This window comes from Protopterus annectens, chromosome 6.part1 (assembly GCF_019279795.1).
Source record: "Protopterus annectens isolate FY-2018-M chromosome 6.part1, PAN1.0, whole genome shotgun sequence".
Taxonomy (NCBI): domain Eukaryota; kingdom Metazoa; phylum Chordata; order Ceratodontiformes; family Protopteridae; genus Protopterus; species Protopterus annectens.
The window spans coordinates 575,941,433-575,964,065 of NC_056738.1; the positions used below are offsets into that span (position 1 = coordinate 575,941,433).

The 22,633-nt window shown below is 44.6% G+C and overlaps 1 protein-coding gene across 1 annotated transcript in view; it reads right to left on the bottom strand.

Annotated features, from left to right (window-relative positions):
* Positions 1-22,633, bottom strand: part of LOC122805677 (glycogen phosphorylase, muscle form) — a 761,024-nt gene that overhangs the window by 58,188 nt on the left and 680,203 nt on the right. The gene's annotated exons all lie outside the window — the stretch shown is intronic.

Below are 22,633 nucleotides of genomic sequence, written 5' to 3' on the forward strand. Positions count from 1 at the left end.
CCAGCAGTTGTTCAGATTACCTTTGAGGTTTAGTCCTCTCCAAGTAGAATCTAAGTTGTGTGTGCACATCTAAGGAATGTAGTATCTGTGGATTGGGAAAGAAGGTCGGCAAATGAATGCACTGATTAAGAGACACACTGGATACCACCTTGGGCATGAAGGATGGATTGGTTTCTGAGGGACACCCTGTCCGCATGAAAGATGAGGAAAGGCTCCATTGCCATAAAGGCCTGTAATTCAGATACCCTTCTAGCTGAAGTAATTGCTAAAAGGAAAGCTTTTTTTCAAGAAAGAAATTTTAAGTCTGCAGTAGCAGCTGGCTCGAAAGGAGGTAGAGTGAGTTTTTCCAAGACAAAGTTAAGGTCCCAGGCTGGGGTTGGAGCTCTCCTGGGTGGTCTCAAATTTTTGTCCCTCTGAGGAACTGCTTGAGCAGTGGATGAGAGAAGAGGGGAGATTCTGTGTTATAATGAGCTGAAATGGCTGAGGCGTGGATTTTAATGGAGGAAAAAGACAGGCCCTTGTGAAGCATCTCAGTTAAGTATTGTAAAATCTTAGGTAAATTGGGCGCAGCTGTGCTCATCCCTTGAGATTGATTCCAAGCACAGAATCTTTTCCATTTGTCAGCATAAGATTTTCTAGTACTAGGTCTTCTCGCCTCCAAGATGACATCCATCACAGGTTTGCTGAGGGATGGTAAAGGAGAGATTAAGTAATTAGACAGGCTGCAAGGTTCAGTGTTAGAAGCTGAGGGTGCAAATCTGGATATGCTGCTGAGACAGCAGGGAAGGAGTCTGAGGTAGGTGCCATGGAGATAACTGTGACACAGTGCACAGAAGGGGGTACCAGTGTTGGCGCAGCCAGTATGGAGCAATCAAAATCATCCTTTGTTTGTCCTGTTTTGATTTTTAGTACTACTTTGGAGAGCAGAGGCAGAGTGGGGAAGGCATAGACTGATAGTTTTTTCCAGCTGAAGAACAGAGCATCCACTTTCCAGGCTTGTTTATGGGGAGTCCTTGTGCAACATTTGTCCAATTGGAAGTTCTGGGGAGAGGCAAACAGGTCTATACCTGGGCTTCCCCATTTGCTTGTCAACATGTTGAAAGTCCTTGGTTCCAGTTTCCACTTGTCTGGGTCCATGAGGTTTCTGCTTAGTCTGTCCGCCAGGGTATTTAATTTTCCAGGCAGGAATTGAGCTTGTAGGTACACTTGGTAGCTCAAGGCTGTGTTCCACAATGCCATAGCTAGTCTGCAGAGGGGTAAGAATGTGTAACCCCCTGCTTGTTTATGTACCACATAACAGTGGTGTTGTCCACCTTTACCATTAGTTGTCTTGGAAAAATGTGGTCCTTGAAGGATGTCAGAGCATTCTGTACAGCTAACATTTATTTTTGATTGATATGCAGGTGCATTTGACTTGGGTTCCATTTGCCCTGAATGCACTTCCCTGCCAGGTGAGCCCCCCATTCATAGTCTTGATGCATCTGTTAAGGTTTGGGCTGCAGGGGGTGGCGTAAAAGGTAGTCCCTTGTTTTGGTGGCAGGCCTCTGCCCAACAAAGGAGCTCTAGGCGTAGGCAAGGTATGATCGGAATCATTGTTTCTAGGTCCTGAGAATGTTGACACCATAGGCTTTTTAAATACCACTGTAGTTTCCTCATATGCAGTCTTGCATATGAAATTAGAAGAATGCAGGAGGCCATGAACCCCAAGGCCTGCAGTATTTGTCTTGCAGATAGCAGGGTTTTTGTGGCCACTTGTTTGAAGTAGGTTGTCAAATGAATTTGTTTCTCTGGCATCAGGTAAGCCATCTGGGAAGTTGTATTCAAGCTTGCTCCCAGGAATATAATTTGTTGACAGGGTACAAATTGCGATTTCTTTTAGTTTATGGTGTACCCCAGACAAGTTAGAACCCGTTGTACAAAGACCAGATGATTCAAAAGTATGTCCTGGCTTTCTGCCTGAATTAGACAATCTTCCAGGTATGGGTATATTTGAATATTTCTTTGCCTGCAAAATGCAATAACTGGAGCTAGGCACTTTGTGTATACCCTGGGCGCAGTACATAAGCCAAAGGGTAGTGCAGAGAACTGATAGTCTGTGTAGTCTGTTTTGAAGCGTAGATATCTTCTGCAAGATTCCCTGATTGGGATGTGCAGTTATGCTTCTTTTAAATCTAGTGTTGCCAACCAGGCATCTTTGCCTAACATAGGAAGTAATTGATGAAGAGTCAGCATCTTGAATTTTGTAATCTCCAAAATGGCGTTTAGAGTAGACAGGCCCAGGATAGGACGCCATGATTTGCCTTTTCTGGGTACCAGGAAAAGTCTTGAGTAGAAACCTTGTCCCTTTTCCTCTTCTGGTACCAGTTGAATAGCCCCCATGCTTAAGAGAGAAAGTACTTGTTTTTGGGCCTCTGCTCACTGATTTGGGGGTAGGTCTGGCCACCCGCTTGGTGTTGGCAATGTGTGGAAGTGAAATCTGTATCCCTGGGACACTATTTAAAACCCATTTGTCCTGGGTAATGAGTTCCCAATTCTTTGCATGAAGAGCAATCTCCCCCCCCCCCCAAGGGGGCAGTCAGTTGATAAGTGTTTGGAAATTTTAAAAGGAAGTCATTGAGACAGTTTATCATGGGGGGAGTCTTATTATTCCCAGATTTGGAAGTGGTGGCCCCCAACTGCTTAGTTCTGTGTGTCCCCTGGACTGAAACCTGGGGTTTTTGCTGTGTCTGGGCTTGGCTTGAGAAGACCTGGAAGGGGCTGGAAAGGACCAATTCTTAGAAGGCCAGTGCCTACTAAAGCTAGGAGGCTGAACTTGTAAAAAATGTTTAACAGTTTGCATAGATTTAGCTTTATCTTCCATCTTTTTAAGAACTTCCTCAGCCTTGTTGCCAAACAGGCGGTCCTGATTTAAAGGAGCATCCAACAACTTAGCTTTAACATGATCTGGCAAAGATTGCTCCTTAAGCCAAGCATGCCTTCTGAGCACAGACCCAGTAACAGCAGCCCTGCAAGAGGCCTCTAATGAATCAAAAAGTACAGTTTTGTACCTACCATAAATGTAGATGTCCGAACAGGATAGCATCCTGCAGTCATAACAAATGGGTTGTCCTGTTGTCAGGCAGCCCTTCGGTCGGCCGGATTCCAAAGTCTGGGTCCGGCTTCGGCTGATGTCGCACTCCACCCGACGTCATCTCTGCTGGTCTTCGGGTATAAAGGCATCAGCCGACGCCATTTTCCCCAGTGTTTCTTGCCCCAGATGCCAGTTGCCCTCTTGGAAAGCTAAATTTTGGATAAATGCCAATGTTTCCAAAAAAAGTAGAAGGCAAACACAAAAATAAGCATGTATGTACATATATACAAACAAATACACCATAAGAGACTCCCCAGCTAGCTATTAGGAGGGTAAATACCCTAGGAGTACCACAGAGGGAAGGAGGGTGGGTAATCTTGACGGCAGATCCTATCTTGTTCGGACATCTACATTTATGGTAGGTACAAAACTGTACTATGTCCTTCAAGGATGCATCTGCAGTCATAACAAATGGGTAGAATACCATAGCCAAACTAGGGGTGGAGGAAGAAAAATTATGGTGTAGTTAGGATCCCTTGCAGTACAGCAGTGGCAAACCCTGCTCGGGATCTAGAGTATAGAGGTAAATTATAATGCTTGGCAAATGTATGCACGGAGGTCCAAGTAGCCTCAATAATGTCCTTGGTTGCCGCTCCGTAAGAAAGCTGTGGTAGTGGCTGTAGCCCTTGTAGAATGAGGTCTTATGTTCTGTGGAATTGGTTTTCCATGGTAGGAGTAACAGAATCTCATGCAATTTCCTATCCATTTGGAGATTGTCTGTTTGGAAATTGCTTTTCCTTCCCTTCCTGTTGCATAGGCTACTAAAAGCTGGTCAGTTTTTCTGTTACCTTTGGTTCTGTCCAGGTAGTAGCGTAACTGTCTATGTACATCCAAGGTATGCAGCAGTCTTTCCCCCCTGTTCTGTGGATTGGGAAAGAAGGTAGGTAGGTGGATTGCCTGGTTTAAAGACACTCTGGTTACCACCTTAGGCATAAATGTAGGATTAGTTCTCATGGACACCCTATCTTGATGGAAGATTAGGAAGGGTTGCACTGCCATTAAGGCCTGTAGTTCCGAAACCCTCCTTGCTGACGTAATTGCCAGTAGGAAAGCAGTTTTCCATGATAGGTGTTGCAGATCTGCTGTTGCTGCTGGTTCAAATGGAGGGAGTGTCAACTTTTCTAGCACAAAGTTCAAGTCCCATGCTGGTAATGGTGGTTTCCTAGGAGGTTTTACATTCTTGATCCCTCTGAGGAACTGCCTGAGTAGAGGATGTGAAAAGACAGGTGGATCAAAGCTGTATTCTGCTGAAATAGCTGATGCATGTATCTTGATGGAGGAATAGGACAGGCCTGTGTGTAGAAGCTCAGCCAAGTACTCCAGGATGTTAGCAATATCTATGTTCGACACATCTTTTCCTCTTTCAGTACTCCAAATGAAAGACCTTTTCCATTTTCCTGCATAGTTCCTTCTTGTTGAAGGTCTGCGGGCTTCAAGGATAATGTCTTTAACCCTTTGGGATAGGTCTGGGTTAGTTGCTGCTATGTGATGTTCCAGGCAGTCAGTTGCAAGGTTTTTAGGTTTGGATGCATGATGTTGTAGTTGTTCTGAGTTAACATCAAAGGCATCAGGGGTATTGACCACATTCTCCCCCGAGACATGTTCCTCAGCAATGGGTACCAGTGTTGTCTTGGCCAATTCGGAGCTATCAGGATTATCCTTGGACGTTCCTCTTTGATTTTCAGTAGTACCTTGTGCATCAAGGGAAGAGGTGGAAATGCATATGCTGTCAGGCCTTTCCAACTGAAGGATAGAGAGTCCACCTTCCATGCAAGTGGGTGGTATGTCCTTGTGCAGAATTTTTTGAGCTGGTGATTGAGTGGGGATGCGAATAGGTCTATTTGTGGCATTCCCCATTTCTTTGTGATGGCCTTGAAGATGTCCGGGTGTAGCATCCATTCATGAGCATCCGAGGTGGTTCTGCTTAACATGTCTGCTAGGGTGTTCTCTTTTCCGGCACAAATATTGCCTGTAACTGGATGTTGTAGCTCAGAGCCAGATTCCAAAGGTCCAGAGTCATTCTGCATAGGGGGTATGAATGAGTGCCTCCCTGTTTGTTGATGTACCACATGACTGTGGTGTTGTCTGTCCTTATCATTAAATGGCCTTGTTTGAGGAATGGTCTGAATTTCTGGATTGCTAGTTTTACTGCCAGCATTTCTTTTTGGTTTATGTGCAGGTGCAGCTGGTCTTGAGTCCACAATCCTTGTATGCATTTGTCCAACATGTGCGCCCCACGGACGCCTAGGTCTGAGGCGTCCGTTGTGATGGTTTGGCTTGCTTGAAAGTTGTGGAAGGGTAAGCCTGGGTTTGACTGGCATGCTTGAGCCCACCATAGGAACTCCTGTTTTAGGCATGGGATTAGTGGGATTTGGTTTCTAAGCTGTGCCTGTGTTGAGACCATAAATTCTTTAGGTACCACTGTAGCTTTCTCATATGCAGTCTGGCATGTGGGACCAAGATTATGCATGATGCCATGAAGCCCAAGGCCTGCAGTACTTTTCTTGCTGTTAGTTTGTTCTGCTTTGTTAGCCAAGAAGTAAAGAGGAGTTCTTTTGTTTTTCTGCAGTTAGGAATGCCATTTGTTTTACTGTGTCCAATTCCGCACCCAAGAATGTTCTTGTTTGGGATGGTATCAGCCTTGACTTTTGTAAATTGACTGTGTATCCCAGGGCTTGTAATAAGCAAATGACCCTTTCTAAATCTGTTGTCAGCTTGCTTTTGTTGTCCGCTTGTAACAGGCAGTCGTCCAGGTATGGATAAATTTGGACTCCCTGTAGTCTGCAGTGAGCGATTACTGATGCCAGGCATTTTGTGAATACTCTGGGCGCAGTAGATAAGCCAAAGGGCAATGCTGAGAATTGATAATGCTCTGATCCTGCAAGAAATCTGAGGTATCTTCTGCAATTTGGTCATATGGGGACGTGCAGGTATGCCTCCTTGAGATCTAGAGTTACCAGCCAACACTCCTTGCCCAGCATGGGAAGAAGTTGCTGTAGGGTCAGCATTTTGAATTTTGGGACAATGATGTATGTGTTTAAGACGGACAGGTCGAGAATAGGTCTCCAACTTTTCCCTTTTCTTGGTACTAGGAAGAGTCTGGAGTAGAATCCTTTGCCCTGTTCTGTTATTGGTACTCTTTCCACAGCTCTCATCTTTGCTAATTCCGCTATCTGCTTTAGAGCTTCTGTTTTTTGATTTGGAGGTAGGTTTGGCATTCCTCTTTTTACTGGTAAGGTGTGGAAGTGGAACCTGTAGCCTTGGTCTATGGTTTGCAAAATCCACTTGTCTTTTGTGACATAGTGCCAATTTTTCGAAAATAAGGCTAACTTTCCGCCTAAAGGTGCTGCTATTTGCTCCCTGGTAGGCGGTGTCAGAGCCAAGTCACTGTGATTGTCCTGTTGCAGTGGCAGTGGTTGTGTCTGTGCCTCGGTTATTGCCTTGCCACTGTCGTCCTCTGTAGGCACCTCCTCTGGATTGATTTCTGCCTCTAGGCGTCTATTCCTGCCTCTTTGGGATTTTGAGGAGTCTGGAAAGGACCAATTTTTGGCAGGCCAGTTCCTGCTAAACCTTGGGGCTGAACCTGTAAGAAATCTTTAACTGTTTGTACAGATTTTGCCTTCTCTTCCATTTTCTTCATTACTTGCTGAGCAGGTGTACCAAATAGACTGGCCTTATCCATAGGAGCATCTAACAGCTTTGCTTTAACATGATCCGTAAGACCTGTTCTTTCAACCATGCATGCCTTCTTATCACTGTGCCAGTCATGGCTGATCTAAATGAAGCCTCCAGTGCATCATAGCCACATTTTAAAGAATGGTTACTAACCTGTTGGATGTTATTCACCATTTCTAATACATATTTCTTATCTAAGGAGTCATCAGAGGACAGCTTTTAGTTAACTGATCAAGCATAAACTCTTGGTATTGGATCATATGAAACTGACAGTTTAAAGCTCTAGCTGAGAGAGTAGCAGAGGTGTAAACTTTTTTCCCCCATCTCTAAGGACCTGGATTCCCTTTCAGAAGGAATAGGGTTTTTTGCTGAGGTCGAGGCTACTGCCTTAGGCCCCTGGGATATAGTTTCAGGATCTGCAAGTGGGGCCTTGTATAGGTGGTGATGAGTGTCTGGCACCCTGTAAAATCTATCTGGTTTGGCAGGGGCTGGAGGTAAAGAATCAGGAGCAGTGCAAACATCATTAAATGCATCATCCACAACAGGCAGTACAAGAGGTATAGCTAAGGGCCTATGTTGTGGTAAGTGCAGAAATGTCCTAAGCCTTTTTCTTGAATCTGAGAAATCTTGTCCCTGCCATTGGAATTGTTCTCTCATGGCATGTGAGGTTTCCCCAAAGGAAAATTCCTCTGGTGGAGAGGCAGCTGGAATGGATTCTTCAGCATCGGAATCTTCATAAGTAGAAAAAGGAGCCTCTGGCTGGTCTGTAATGTCTGAGTCATCCGCAGAATCATCAGAGGACACTGGCTCGGGGGGCTCTGCTCTAGGTCTCTTTTCTGGGGGCTGAGAGGCCCTGTCTGGGTGAGATTGGGATCCCCTAATTAAGGATATTAGATCCTCTGCCAGAGTAAGCATTTGTGAACTAGAAGTGGGCCTGTGTGAGGGGGGCTTAACAGGCACTGATTTAACATATTTGGCTGCTTTAGCCCTGGCAAAGGCCTTAATAGACATGGCTGCAGGAGGCCTAGCAGCACCACATGCTGGGATAGAGACATCCAAAGGGATGGTGTCTGATAAATCACTAGGAACCACAATTGTAGGAAAAAATTTCTGAGGCCGATTCAACTAAGGTAGCAGGAGCCTCAGTAGTAGTCATGGATTCGGCTGAAGATTGACCGGTTTTCTCGGTTTCGGCCGAAACCGAGACACTCGCGGCTTGCTTAACCGTGGTTTCGGCCGAAACCGTGGACTGCGAGTGTTGGTCTTTTTCTTTGCGTTTTTTAACAATTTGGGTAGTCGGAGGATCCGACGGCATAATGTACGCAAAATCTGAGCCGAAAAACTGTTCAGCAAACTCCGACCGACGCCTAAGCGTTCGTCGGTTGAAGGAAGCACAGGCCGAACAGGCTGCTACGTCGTGGTCTGGGCCTAAGCAAGGCAGGCAGTAAGAGTGGAAATCTTTATGAGGTATTTGTTTCCCACAAGTTAAACAGTTATTGACTTTTTCTGACATCGGCTGAGGCAAGAAAGAGTCCCCAACGGGGTACTTAGCTTTTAGAAGTCTTCGAAGTAGTATTCGGTAGTAGTAATCTCTGGATCTGACCGACCGGCACTTGCGAACAGCTTCTGCTTCGGGCGCCACGCGGCAAGAAAGACTGAGGAAAATGGCGTCGGCTGATGCCTTTATACCCGAAGACCAGTAGAGATGACGTCGGGTGGAGTGCGACATTAGCCGAAGCCGGACCCAGACTTTGGAATCCGGCCGACCGAAGGGCTGCCTGATGACAGGACAACCCATTTGTTATGACTGCAGATGCATCCTTGAAGGACATCCACATTGCAAAGTATGTTTTCCAACTTGTTCAGCAGAATGCATTAAATCCTGTAATTCTTTATTTTCAACATAGTCAGGAATCAACATCATTTCCTGTTTAAGCAGTCCAATAACATGTTGCTGATACTTTAACATATGAAACTGGAAGTTTAAAGCCCTAATGGCCAAGGTTGCAGAAGTGTAAACCTTCTTACCCCATCTGGGAGGGTGGCCTAATGGTTAAGGTGTTTCCCTTACAAACACAAGGTGCAGGGTTTGAGTCTCACAAGGGATGATTGGCTAGGCTTAAAATGGCTCATAAGGGCAGTTAGCTTAGTACTAATGTATGAACCTATGGACCTAATCTATCCAGTGCCCTGGAGTCTCTATTAGAAGGGGTAGGAATTTTAGCAGTAGAAGCCTTAATGCCCTTGGGCCCCTGTGAAATAGTCTCTGGATCTGCAATAGGATTTTTAAAAAGGAACTTGTGGGACTCAGGGACCCTGTAGTATCTGTCAGGTTTTCTGGGAGCAGGAGGCAGGGAATCAGAGGCCAAACTAGATTCTGAAAAAGCATAATCAACAATGTCTAGTACAGGAGGAATAGCTAAAGGCCTATGCTGAGGTAAGAGAAGGAAATCCCTAAGCCTCTTTTTTGAATCAGAAAAATCCTGGCTTTCCCAGTGGAAATGCTCCCTTAGAGTAGGTAAGGTTTCCCCAAAAGAAAAATCCTCAGGAGGGGAAGCAGTGGGAATGGAGTCCTCTGCATCAGAATCTTCATAAGTAGATAAGGGCAAATCCAGATCATCAGAAGAATCCGAAAAAACAGAATCCTGATCAGAAGATTCATAATCAACTTCAGTCCTAGGCCTCTTAGAAGGGGGGTGGGTGGGTGGGCTACCCCTGATTAGAGTTATTAGATCTTCAGCCATTCTTATCATTTATGTTTTAGGCATAGAGGCCTGAGCATGTGGCCTGGGCATCGGTTTTTAGGCATGGATCGAGATTTAGGCCTAAGTAAAGAAGGAGGTGTCAATTTAATATGCATGTCCATAGGCCTGAATACACCATCAGAAGCCGGTGCCCTGCACAACGGCTCCGGACCCATCCAAGGTACAGACATCTGTGGGTTCCATAGTTGAAGCATCTCGCAGCATACCGGACTCCGAATGGGTCTCAGTAGAGGTCTGCGAATCAGAGGTAGCAGGTATCAGGGACTGCAAAAGCGCCTCACCGAGTACCGACGAACTGGCGACTGGCTTAGGAGAAGCATCGTCAGCAGTTTTGGACCTGGGCGGCCTGTCTCTGTCTTTATCTTTGCGTTTTTTCAGAATCCCGGTAGTCAGATGGCTAACCAACAACATTTCTGGATAATTAAACCAAGAACCGAAATATTTAGAGACGAAAATATACAGACGACAGATAGTGCACTGATTAAATAAAGCACAAAACCAGGGCCTAGTCAAGGAATACAGTACGAATGAAAATCTTTATGAGGTATTTGCTTTCCACAAGTAATGCAATTATTAACTTTTACTGACATCGGTAAGGAGCAAGAAAAAGTTTCCCCAACGGGGTACTTAGCTTTAGTTGAAGACTTCGGTTCTGAAACTTGAAAACGAAAATTTCAGGAGTCGGCCGACCGGCACTTGCGAACTGCTTCTGCTTCGGGCACCTCACGGCAAGAAAGACTGATGTAATGGCGTTGGCTGCATGTTTTATACCCCTGATGACCTGACATCATGGAAGAAGGGACAGCAACCGACGCAGGACCCAAGACTTTGTTAATCAGGCCGACTGAGGGCTATCTGCAAGCAGATAACCCAAATATAATGATTGCAACAGTGAAACACTAACAACATCTACAAGTCCAGAGTTGCATGTAGTAAGGTGTTATAAGCCTCTTAAGTACACATTTTTTCTGAGTCAGATAAACAATTTTTCTCCCTTCTCAAAAAAGAGTACATGTCTTCAAACAGGACGCTTGCAAGTTTATATGATTTGTAAACATGTTCTCAGAAAATGTTATGAAAACAAGCCAGGTCAGTTTCTTGGAAAGTAAACCAAAGGAGCCAGCATTATTAGTATAAAACACAAACATAATATTAATTCTTGAAATATGTAGAAACATCTCAGACGTTGTCCTGAGCACACTCAAGACAAACATCCTTATTTGCTTGGGAGAAGTCATCTATCAAGGTAGTCACCAGGACAACAACTCTGACATATGGTTATATCCACATACATCACACAAACTGGATCCATCTTGCAACCCTGCAAGGGTGTCAAAAACCTCACATCTTTTATTGAGGGGCACCAGATATCTTCCTCTTGTCTGGCCAGAAGTAGAAAGGTCAACTTGCCCAAGATCTAGAACAATATTTTTAAAACCAAGCAAGACCAGCTGTTAGTGTAGACCTCTAAAGCCCTTAATATGCTGCAGGTGATCCTAGTCTGAGTAGTAGCTTCAGCTCATGTACTAGCTGACCAGGGTGGCAGCAAATGGCTGATACTGGCTCTGCACTAGGCGTTACCCAATGGAGTATGACACACCTGAGCCCGCATAGTCATGATGCTTAGTACCAGTAAAGCCAAGGGGAGTCCAGTGTGTGGAAGTATGCCTGCTGGACACAAATGAGTATGTCTTACAACTCTCACCCAGCACGGAAATGCTCATATCCCATATCCTTGGAATAAATGGACCAACTGGATACTGGTAAAAGAGCCATCAATAAGTCCTGGGATGTTGGAAAATATTTTTAAAACCAAGCTATAAATTGCTCAAACACCAAGCAGATATTTCTAGCTCAGTAAAAGCACTGAACAACTGTACAAGGATCTTGAAACATAGATTCTCTTAAGGCTTTAAAAATGGTCAGGTAGAATGGGAGAAGGAAGGACGGAGGTTAAAGCAGACAGACCTAGGGCATGAGGAATTAACTCCAGATACGGCAGTCTTTCCTTTAGTAAGCTTCTATCTCCCAAAACAGAGAGGGAACTATTCAAAGTTCTTCAATTACACAAGTTCTCCCTACTGCAAATGAAAGTTATGTACTTACCATACCAATAGAACCAATGCTGTCGTATTTTCGTCTGGTTCAACATGTGGGTTTTCAGATCCAGTCGGATAGGACCTAAGTATTGGATCAGTCAGCTGACGTTCCCCTGCTCACAAATTCCCCTCTCCTCCTCTACCTCAGACTGAGTTTGCAGAATATCACAACTGGTGAAAAATGATATAGGAAAGAATAACGAGAGAACTATATAAACCACTGTAGTCTAAAAGGTACAGAGGGTAAGAGTGTCCACAGCACGTCTGTCCGATCCCCAAAAAGAAAAACTAACTTGGCAGCAGAAAGGAGAGAGGGGAGTTGAACCAGATGAAAATAAATAAGTACACAGCTTCTGTATACCATGTTGTCTACTTCTGTCGGATTCAACATGTAGGACAGATTTCCATGTTTTCCTGACAGAGACCTGGATGGTCTCAAAGAAGGACATTCCTGAATATGGTGGAGCCAAAAGACGTGCGAATTCTAGACTGCAATTCTAACTTATAACGAGATACAAAGACATGAGTTGAAGACCAAGTTGCTGCAGCACATGTCACCGACTCTTTTGACAAATCCTGTTGGAAACTGATATTGTCCTGGTAGAATGAGCCTTACGCTTTAATTGTAAAGACATCCCTCTCTAATCATAGACAAATGAAATGCAGTTTTCTTACCATTTTCATAGTGTTAACTTAGACACCAATTGTCCAAGCTTGCTCTTGGAAGAAGGATATGAACAGCTGATCTAATTTTCTGAAACTCTTATATGATGCATTTAGAACAGGAGTTGTCTGTGGATATCTAAGGTATGTAGAGTATGTTCTCCTTTGCTGGTAAAAATTGGAAAGAAAAGTGGTAAATCAATCTGTTGGTTCATGTTAGATTCTGAAGCTACTCTGGGAAGAAACGAAGGGTATGTACTCAGTGACACTGTTTTGGTGAAAAATAAGGAAAGGGTATTTACAAGTGTGTGCCTGTAATTCTGACCCACATTTTGCAGATATAATGGCAACCAGAAAAATATTGTTCCTTGAAAGAAACGTTATATCTACAGCTGCTGCTGGTTCAAAGGGTTTTTGAGTAAGCAATTGCAGCATGATGGTAATATTCCAGGGAAGGATCAGATCCAAACTGGGGGTCTCAATAAAAAGGTTCCTCTAAGGAAGGCTTTAGTCACTTTGAGGGAAACAATAGATGTACTGCTGAGCCCTATGTGAAAATCTGAAATGGGGGCTAAAAGGACTATAATTGCAGAGTAACTTCAGCTAGCCCTAAATAGGTCCAATAGGAACTCCAAAATTTCAGGTAAAGGTTCTGAAAAGGGGTCTAAGTCCATTCGACGAGGTCCAAATGGAAAAATGCTTCCAATTGCTTTTGTAAATCTTTTTGGTTGAGTCCCTTTGAGAATATATGATCTGAACTAGGGAAGAAAGCCTGGCATCTCTGGCAATTGTTAAAATTGGAGAAACCCCTCGATCAGTTTTAGGGTCTTGACATGGGTAGAGGTAGCCCAGATGAGTGACTGAGGAGATTTGGAAATGGATCCAGAACCCATGGTAGGTGTACCAGAAGAGGTGAAAGAAAGCGCAAACAGAACTGCTGAGGCCAGAAGGGGGCAATGAGGATTACCTTAGTCTTGCACGCCACAACTTTCTGATTGAACTTAATGACATGGGGGAGTTGGTCAAAAAGCACAAAGGAGACCTGGGACCCAAAGATGGACATGAGCATCTCGGTGACCGTCCCTGTGGAGGGATGAGGGTGAAGTAACTTCTGCATTTGTTACTGAGGTATGGAGCAAAATGTTTGCAGCAAGGTTGGCCCCAATGGCAGAAAATCTCCACTGCCAAAGTTCTGTTGAGAGACCACTTGTGAGGTAATAGTATAACTGCATGCCCCGGGTATGTGCATTGCTACCAGAAAGCAGTTTGAAAACATTGCCACTACCAAACTCTCACGGCTTTTCAGCAAAGAGGGTACAAGTGCATTTCACATTGTTTGTTGATATACCAAACCACCAACATGTTGTCAGAGTGGGTAGCAATCACATCCTTGGGTAGGAGGTCCTAAAATGCCTACAGTGTAAGGAGGACCACTCTCAACTCCAAGACATTGATGTGAAGTTTGGCTTCTATTGGTGACCACATTCCTTGAACTGTCTTCCCCTCAAAATGACCCCTCATCCACCCCAGAAGGGAAGCATCCATGGCAAATGTGGCTTTGGGAGTAGGAGGACCAAGGGTCAGCCCTAAACAACTATGCTGGATGAAACCCATAACTGAATATTGCCTCTGCATACCTCATTCAAGTGAATTTTGTAGTGAAGAAGACGTAGCTTTTGTGACCACTGTATAGCTAGTGTTCACAGCAGAACTCTCATGTGATAACTGGCCAAAGGAACAAGAGTTATACAGGAAGCCATTAATCCTAAAAGTTTTAGAATGAGTCAAGCTTGAGGCCGAGGACGTTTCATCACTTGGAGGGCTACAGACGTTATGGATTTATCTTGAGTCAGGAGAAGTTTTGCTACCTGATCTATGAGTCTATGTGGCAGCCTATAAATTCTATGGTCTGAAATACTTAAGTGAGTTGCTAGACATAGAAGGATTGACTTGCATCTCAGTAGCAGATCTGTGGAGGAAGCAGTAAGAAGGCAACAGTCTAAATAAGGAAATACCTGGATCCCTTGCAGCCTAAGGTAAGCTGTAATAGCTGCCATTATCTTGGTAAACACCCAGGGAGGGGCTGTGGTGAGACAAAATAGCAGCGCTCTGAGCTGACAGTGATTTGCTTCCAGCTGGAAATGGAGAAATCTTCTGGACTGTAGAGGGATCTTGATATGACAGTAGGCATCCTTAGGATTGCTAGAGCATATCCAACAGTCCTTCCACAGAAAGGTACAATGGACAGTACTGTGACCATCCAGAACTTTGTCTATTTTACATAGTGATTCAGATTGTTGAGATCCAAAACTGGTCTGAAGTCCCCTGCCCTTTTTGGAATTGTAAAAAATCTTGAATAGATTCCAGTTCCTTGCTGATCCTGGGGGACCGGGCGAATAACTCTTTTGTCCAGCAACTTTACAACCTCTGTTGATGCAGATTCCAGCTGACTGGATGGAGTACTGTGAATATTTTGTTTGGTCTTTTTGGGATTCTAAAAAAGATTATTGTATAACCTCTGGTAATGATCCTTAGCACCCAATAATAGCAAGTTACATTTTGCAAAGCTAGAGGGTGCAAGAAGCATCCCCTGACTGTGTCCAGGGTGCAGCAGTCAGGCAAACATTCAAGGACAATGATAAGATTTCTCTGTCAAAGGGTCCAAGGAAACCTTGGTTCTGCAGACCATCTCAGACTTGAGGGTGATGTTCCATGGAATTGCCTCCACTTCTGAGACACCTGTCTCCAGGAGTGTTCTGGTAAAAGCCTTATAATTTCCTGAACCATAATTTTCTCCCTCCTATTTCAGCAGATTACCCCAAATGTAATGACTGCAACAGTGAAACATGAAGAACATCCATAATTTTCTCCCTCCTCTTTTATTCCTGGAAAAGGATCACGAGGGAGTTGAAAAATGTGATTCCTATGGCAAACAAGATCTTACCATCCTGCTCACTTCCTGGTAAGTGTTTCGTTTACTTTTGGTCTAAATAAGGTGGAACCATTATGGGGGCATTTATGAAGAATGTCTTAAAGCTTTCCATGAAGTTGCAAAGCTACATCCAGATAGGTCATCACATGGTAATACCTGTGCTGGCTGCTCATTCTGTGCCATCTGCAGCATTAGAAAGCAGTCTCAGGGTCACATTCATGGATGACTGTAGAGTAGACAACTAGGTACACACAGTTTTCTGGATATCCAAAGGTAAGTTACCTGGCCAGGGAATTTGAAAACTCCTTGCTCAAATCCCACTGAAAACATGTCAGGTGTGCCAGATAGTTCAGTGCAAATGTTATTGAAGCTCAAGTCCATTTTTCCAGTCTGTCAAATGCCCTAGACTCCCTGTCAGTGGGATGAATAGAGGATCTTTCTTCAGACAGTTTCTTTTTTTGGATGATGCTGCGACCACCATGGCATCTACAGGGGGACCCCTTGGCCAAATGGTTTCTGTTTTGGGGGGGGCGACAAACTTTTTTTTTTTGATAGGTTCTGCCACATCAGGTTCCTTCCTGGTCTTCTGAGTGATGAGGTCAACTAAGGCATCGGGATGTGGGACCACCTAAGACGCTGAGGTGCCAGATTCAAAGGCTTCAACAAGCACTTGAATTGTCAGAAAAAGGAGTTTAAGTGGACCATTCCCCAATCTATTTCATTAATTCTAGGAAGTCTCCAAAGGAGATGTCTTTGGGGGGGGGACCTTAGAAAGCCTTCTCTTCATCTAATTCTGTGTCTACTGTGACTGCCTCAATATGCTTCTGCATGCAAGTCCAATTTTGGGGAATGTGCCTTGCGACTTCTGAAGGAGACACTTTGGAGTCAGACATGGAGCTCAAATGTCAACTCTCGAAGCTAACTGGATCTGTCTGCCCCTGTCGACCAGAATGAGAGGAAGAAGGAACAGGCTTCAGAGGGAGTCTAAATGGATCCAAATGCTGTGCATGCACGCCAAGACCCTCTCCACAGCACTGAAAGCTTGACTCAGCCAATGGAGCCAAGGAAGAGCCATCTAAAACAGAAAAATTGGTACACCTCGCGACTCCAAAGGCAGATGGCTCCGGGAAGGACCTCAGAAAGTAAAGTTGTGCACACTCACCATAAATGTAGATGTTCTGAGTGTATTCACTGTTACAGTCATCACATTTGGGGTTATCTGCTTGCAGTAGCCCTCAGTCGGCCTGATTAACAAAGTTTTGGGTCCTGCGTCGGTTGCTGTCTCTTCTTCCGTGACGTCAGGTAGTCAGGGGTATAAAACATGCCGCCGATGCCATTACATCAGTTTTTCTTGCCCCAGATGTAAGGTGCCCTCCCCCCATAATGGGAAGCAATAAAGTAAATATATACAAGGATATACCTCCAATAAAAAAGCAAAAACACCAAAATGCTTTTAAGCATAGTAAAGGAGAGTAGAGGTATAGCCAAAAAAAGTCAGGGGGCTGGAGGGAGGGTAACCAGGACTGCAACAGTGAATACACTCGAACATCTACATTTATGGTAAGTGTACATAACTGTACTATGTTCTTTGTGTTTCACTGTTGCAGTCATCACATTTGGGTAGATTCCCAAAGCTAAGGATGGGAGGAGGAATTTAGATAGCATTAGGACCAGCTATAAGGCCCTGCAAGACTGCAGTGGCAAAACCAGCTCTGGATTTAGAGAAAATTGGCAAATGGTAATTGCTTGGTGAAAGTTTGTACAGAACTCCAGGTAGCAGCTTCTAGGATGTCCCTGGTAGGGACACCTCTGAGAAAGGCTGTAGAGGTAGATGCAGCCGTGTTTGAATGGGGTCCGATCCCCTGTGGGATAGGTTTTCCATAGTGCTTATAGCAGAAATGAATGCAATGGCCTATCCATTTAGAAATGGTTTGCTTTGAAATAGCCTTCTCCTCTGCCCCTGCAGCAAATGCCACCAGCAGCTGTTCAGATTTCCTTTGAGGTTTAGTCCTGTCCAAGTAAAATCTAAGTTGTCTGTGCACATCTAAGGAGTGCAGTATCCATTCCCCCTTGTTCTGTGGATTAGGAAATAAGGTTGGCAAATGAATGGACTGATTAAGAGCCACACTGGATACTACCTTGGGTATGAAGGAGGGATTGATTCTGAGGGACACCCTGTCCGCATGAAAGATGATGAAAGGCTCCACTGCCATAAGGGCCTGTAATTCAGATACCCTTCTTGCTGAAGTGATTGCTAAAAGGAAGGCGGTTTTCCAAGAAAGGAATTTTAAATCTGCACTAGCAGCTGGCTCGAAAGGAGGAAGAGTGAGTTTCTCCAATACAAAGTTAAGGTCCGAGGCTGGAGTTGGGGCTCTCCTGGGTGGTCTTAAATTTTTGGCCCCTCTGAGGAACTTCTTGAGCGGTGGATGCGAGAAGAGGGAAGGTTCTGTGTTACAATGAGCTGAAATGGCTGAGGTGTGAATTTTGATAGAGGAAAAAGAAAGGCCCTTGTGAAGCATCTCAGTTAAGTACTGTAGAATCTGAGGTAAGTTGGACGCTGCTGTGCTCATCCCCTTGTGATTGGTTCCAGGCACAAAATATTTTCCATTTTTCAGCATAAGATTTTCTAGTACTAGGCCTTCTTGCCTCTAAAATGATATCCATCACTGGTTTATGAAAGGATGGTAAAGGAGAGATTAGGTAATTAGTCAGACTGCTAGGTTCAGGGTTTGAAGCTGAGGGCGCAGAATCCGGTTCTCCTGCAGAGACAACAGGGTAGGGGTCTGAGGCAGGTGCCATGGGGCCAACAGTGACACACTGCGCAAGAGAGGGTACCAGTGTTGGCTTTGCCATTCAGGTGCAATCAATATCGTCCTTGGTTTGTCCTGTTTGATCTTTAGTAGTACTTTGGAGAGGAGAGGCAGAGGAGGAAAGGCATAAACTGATTTTTTCAGCTAAAGGACATGCTTGTTTGTGGGGAGTCCTTGTGCAAAATTTGTCTAATTGGTAATTCTGTGGGGAGGCAAACAGGTCTATATCTGGGCTCCCCCATTTTTGTCAACATGCTGAAAGTCTTTGGTTCCAGTTTCCACTCTTGTGGGTCCATGAGGTTTCTGCTTAGTCTGTCTGCCAGTGTATTTAGTTTTCCTGGCAGGAACTGAGCTTGTAGATGCACTTGGTAGCTCAAGGCTGTGTTCCACAGAGCCACGGCTAGTCTGCAGAGGTAGTAAGAATGGGTACCCCCCTGCTTGTTTATGTACCACATAACAGTGGTGTTGTCCGTCTTTACCATTAATTGTCCTGGAAGAATGTGGTCCTTGAAGGCTGTCAGAGCATTCTGTATTGCTAACATTTCTTTTTGACTGATATGCAGGTGCATTTGACTTGGGTTCCATTTGCCCTGAATGCACTTCCCTGCCAAGTGAGCCCGCCATGCATAGTCTGATGCGTCTGTTGTTAGGGTTTGGGCTGCATGGGGTAGAGTGAATGGTAGACCCTTGTTTTGGTGGCAGACCTCTGCCCACCAAAGGAATTCTAACTGTAGGCAAGGTATGATAGGAACCATTGCTTTTAGATCCTAAGAATGTTGACACCATAGGCTTTTTAGATACCACTGTAGTTTCCTCATATGCAGTCTTGCATATGGAATTAGAAGAATGCAGGAGGCCATGAACCCCAAGGCTTGCATTATTTGCCTTGCAGATAGCAGGGTTTTTGTGGCCACTAGTTGGAAGTAGTTGTCAAGTGAATTTGTTTCTCTGGCGTGAGGAAGGCCATCTGGGAAGTTGTACTCAAGCTTGCTCCCAGGAATATAATTTGTTGACAGGGTACCAGGTGAGATTTCTTTTCGTTTATGGTGTACCCCAGACAAGCAAGCACCCTTTGTACAAAAGCCAGATGATTCAAAAGTATGTCTTGGCTTTCTGTCTGAATTAGACAATCGTCCAGTTATAGGTATATTTGAATATTTCTTTGCCTGCAAAATGCAATGACTGGAGCTAGGCACTTTGTGAATACCCTGGGCGCAGTACACAAGCCAAAGGGCAGTGCAGAGAACTGATAGTGCATGTAGCCTGCTTCGATGCGTAGGTATCTTCTGCAAGATTCTCTGATTGGGATGTGCAGATATGCTTCCTTTAAATCGAGTGTTGCCAACCAGGCATCTTTGCCTAGCATAGGCAGCAACTGGTGAAGAGTTAGCATCTTGAATTTTGGAATCACCAAAAAGGTGTTTGAAGTAGACAGGTCCTTGATAGGATGCCATGAATGGTCTTTTCTGGGTACCAGGAAAAGTCTTGAGTAGAAACCTTGTCCTGTTTCCTCTTCTGGTACAGTTTGAATAGCCTTTATGCTTAAGAGAGAGAGTACTTGCTTTTGAGCCTCTGGCCAACCGTTTGGGGTTGGTAACATGTGGAAGTGAAATTTGTACCCTTGGAAAACTATATTTAAAACTCATTTGCCCTGGGTAATGAGTTCCCAGTTTTTTGCATGTAGAGCAATCTTTCCCCCCCAAAGGGGCAGTCAGTTGAGAAGTGCTTGGAAGTTTTAAAGTTAAGTCATTGAGACAGTTTACCATAGGGGGGGGGGGTTTACAACTCCCACATTTGGAAGTGGGGGCCCCCTACTGCTTAGTCCTGTGCGTACCCTGGGACTGAAGCCTGGGTGCTCTGCTGGATCAGGGTTTGGACTGAGAAGGCCTGGAAGAGGCAGGAAAGGACCAATTCTTAGAAGGCCAATGCCTACTAAATCTTGGAGGTTGTACTTGTAAGAGATCTTTAACAGTTTGCATAGATTTAGCTTTTTCCTCCATCTTTTTAAGAACTTCTTCAGCTTTGTTGCCAAACAGGTGGTCCTGATTTAAGGGAGCATCCAGTAATTTAGCTTTAACATGATCTGGCAAGGATTGCTCCTTAAGCCAAGCATGCCTTCTAAGTACAGGCCCAGTGACAGCAGCCCTGCAAGATGCCTCTAGTGAATCAAAACACATTGCAAAGTATGTTTTCCAACCTCTTCAGCAGAATGCATTAAATCCTGTAAATCCTTATTTTCAGCACAATCAGGAATCAACATCATTTTCTGTTTATGCAATCCAATAATATGCTGCTGATACTTTAACATATGAAACTGGCAGTTTAAGGCCCTAATGGCCAAGGTTGCAGAAGTGCATACCTTCTTACCCCATCTATCCAACGCCCTGGAGTCTCTATCAGAGGGGGTAGGATTTTTGGCAGTAGTAGCTTTAATGCCCTTGGGTCCCTGTGAAATGGTCTCAGGATCCACAGTAGGATTTTTGAAAAGGAACTTGTGAGAGTCAGGATCCCTGTAATATCTATCAGGTTTTCTGGGAGCAGGAGGTAAAGAGTCAGGGGCCAAGCTAGATTCCGAAAAGGCATCATCAACAATGTCTAGTACAGGAGGGATAGCTAAAGGCCTGTCCTGGGGCAGGAGTAAGAAATCCATAAGCCTCTTTTTAGAATCAGAGAAATCCTGACTTTCCCAATGAAAATGCTCCCTAAGAGTATGCAAGATTTCACCAAAAGAAAAATCCTCTGGGGGGGAAGCAGAGGGAACAGAGTCATCAGCATCAGAATCCTCAAAGGTAGATAAGGGTAAATCCTGGTCATCAGAGGAAACAGAAATTTCAGAATCCTGGTCAGAAGTATCATAAGCAAACTCAGTCCTAGATCTCTTAGAGGTTCATAGGTTCATACTAGGCTATCTGCCCGAGGGCATTTACAAGCCTAGCCCATAGTTTTGTGGCTTACGCCACCCCTTTAGTATGGGGAACTATACCCATTATTTTGCTGTGCCTCTGTTGAGCAGTGACACTGAGGTAATCCCTGGGAAGGTTTGCTTCCCCTGATTAAAGTAATAAGGTCTTCAGCCATTCTTATTTGTTTTTTTAGGCATAGAGGCCTGACCATGCGGTCTGGGCGTTGGCTTTCTAAGCATAGTTCGAGTTTTAGGCCTTGAAGAAGCAGATGGCGTTGGTTTAATATGCAAGTCAGTAGGCCTGAATACACCCTCAGAAGCCGGTGCCTGCACAGTGGCTCCGGACCCATTCAAGGTAGAGACATCCGCAGGTTCCACAGTTGAAGCATCTCACAGTATACCGGACAACGAATGGGTCTCAGTAGAGGCCTGCGAATCTAAAGTAGTGGGTATCAGGGGCTGTGAAAGCGCCTCACTGAGTACTGGCGAACTGGCGACTGGCTTAGGAGAAGCGTCATCGGCAGCTTTGGACTTAGGTGACGTGTCTCTGTCTTTATCTTTGCATTTTTTCGGAAAGTCGGTAGTCGGATGGCTTACCGAAGACATATCTGGATAATTGAACCGAGCACCAAAATATTTAGGAGCGGAAATATAGACGATGGATAGTTTGTTGTTTAAATAAGGCACAAAACCGACAGCGAGGTACATCGTGGTCAGGGCCTAGGCAAGGAATACAGTACGAATGAAAATCTTTATGAGGTATTTGCTTTCCACAAGAAATGCAATTATTTACTTTTACTGACATCGGTTTAGAGCAAGAAAAAGAAGTTTTCCCAATGGGGTACTTAGCTTTAAGTTGAAGACTTTGGCTCTGAAACTCAAAAACGAAAATTTCAGGAGTCGGCCAACCTGCACTTGCGAACTGCTTCTGCTTCAGGCACCGCATGGCAAGAAAGACTGGTGTAATGGTGTCAGCTGCATGTTTTATACCCCTGACTACTTGATGTCATGGAAGAAGAGACAGCAACCAACACAGGACACAAGACTTTGTTAATCAGGGTGACTGAGGGCTACTTCAAGCAGATAACCCCAAATGTGATGACTGCAACAGTGAAACACAAAGAACATCGGAGCTACCTAGAGCCAAAGCCCCAAGCAGCAGGTCAGCTTCAAAAAATCTGACAGCCGATTCCACCATTGCTGCTCTGACTTGGACACTTTCGCTATGGGAACTCTACTTAACCACAGTGCATCGGGGTTGAGAAAATGAGGGAAGAAGTCAAAACCAAAGCCTACAGGGCTATCAATTCTGTAGCTGGTACAATGAGGCGGATGGACCTTATGTGCACCAGCTTCAAAAGTAGAAGCTTGAGCCATAAGAAGTCCAGTCAAGGTCAAAGGTTCTGATCCTGGTTCTTTCCTCGGGGATGAAGCTGGGAGTACTCCAAGATGAATCTGAGTCCTTAGAATCTTCCTCATCATTTGCTCAAAGTCTAACTTTGTAAGACTCCTAGTGGACTGACAGATCTTGAAGACAAAGCTATCAAAGCAGGCCTTGAAGGAATCTTCTGAAGTACGGGTGAATGAAGACTCAGGCTAATCTGCACAGCAGAAAAATAAGTTTTTGGGGAGGGAGTCTGGATCTTGGATAAGTAGG